Genomic DNA, 1,482 nt, shown 5'->3' with positions numbered 1-1,482 from the left:
TAGCATTTTTTTGTAGTTCAGCTTTGCTTTCATTCAATGGACCGGAACTAATCATTGACGAAGAAGCAGCCGAGAATACCAGTAATTGACCCAGGGGCTTAGAAATGTAAATGATTCATGAAGTTTGCTCGATGCTCATATGCTATTCTTCCCCACTCATCGCCTTGCTTGTCGCGTTAGGCTTGCTGCTTTGCTATACTATAAGAAGGAAGATGACCCCTGGAACAACTTCATTCCTGTTGCCGAAACTTTATTCGCAGCAGACTGTCCAGTGGCCCTTGCCTCTTTCTTATTAGGCCTTACTTATAGATGTGCCAATCATAGAAACTCAATTCAGCGCCCATGGTTGTGGTCCCCTTTGGCTAGTGCAACTTTGGGCTCAGGCATATTTCCCTGAGAAAGCCGCTCGAGAACCTCTGCCCCCCCCCTATACCTTGGCAAACAATTGCTTTGACTCTTATGGTCATGTCTACGCCTTTGGTCATGTCTACACCTGAGCAAGAGCTTAATGATCTTTGAAGGAAAAAAAAAAAAAAATTCATTGTTGAGAGAAGCTCTGTTCCCTTGAATCCCATCGGACGGAGGTCTATAGAAGCCATGGGAGATATTGTAAAAAAAAAACATGGCACGGATATCTACTACAATTGCAACTCCCTCCTTTACGAACCAAGGCCATAACGGCGAAATCATTGGCTAGCTGTAGAAATTCAATTGCCCAGAAAATATTAGGCGCAAAAAAGTGTCTCTCATTGATGGCTTTGCATATGCAGGACCCTTTGGGCACTTCCTGCATATGTTTATGGATTACATATTCAAAGGCAAAAAGGATACAAAAACAATTGTTAAAAATGTTCTGCTAGAGCAACTGACTTATTCACCTTGGAACAATTTATTTTTCATGCTTTACTATGGATTGATAGTTGATGGAAGATCATGGTTTCTTGTGAAGCTCAAGCTAAAGAAAGACTTTCCCTCTGTGCAATTAAATGCCTGGCTAGTTTGGCCAATTGTAGCTTGGGTGAACTACCAGTATTTTCCTGTTCGATTTCATGTTTTATTTTAGAGTTTCTTTGCAGCTTGCTGGGGCATTTTCCTAAACATGCAAGCACGTTCTGTGGTCATTAAGAAGACTTAGAGAAAAAAAATGTTGGGAAAAATTATTTTCTCATCGCAATGTGATAAAGGATGGACAAATTTGCCATTTTGGAATCTTTGTTTCCTTATTTGAAGGATTTCTTCATTCAGTAATTTCATGTTTTGAATCTTTCTTCAAACAAAAAAAACTTATTACAAAAAGAAAGAAAGAAAGAATACATATAAAAAAAAAACATAAAAAAAATAAAAAAATAAAAAATAAAATTGCCCTCATTCATTCCTACAAATGTTTTAAAGCAATTTTCCTGCAAACAAATAAAAACATTTTGAAAAATTATTGCACAATCAATGAGTACATTGCATGGGGACATGCAATATTTCTATGTT

The 1,482-nt window shown here is 37.6% G+C and overlaps 1 pseudogene; it reads left to right on the top strand.

Moving 5' to 3' along the window:
- The first annotated feature begins 622 nt into the window (after positions 1 to 622).
- Positions 623 to 1,135, top strand: LOC149217618 (peroxisomal membrane protein PMP22 pseudogene; annotated as a pseudogene).
- The last annotated feature ends 347 nt before the right edge of the window (positions 1,136 to 1,482 follow it).

Source organism: Pinus tabuliformis, chromosome 1_1 (assembly GCF_031772625.1).
Source record: "Pinus tabuliformis cultivar Carrire ecotype Pingquan chromosome 1_1, CPIR1, whole genome shotgun sequence".
NCBI lineage: Eukaryota > Viridiplantae > Streptophyta > Pinopsida > Pinales > Pinaceae > Pinus > Pinus tabuliformis.
This window is presented reverse-complemented; position numbering and strand designations above follow the sequence as displayed.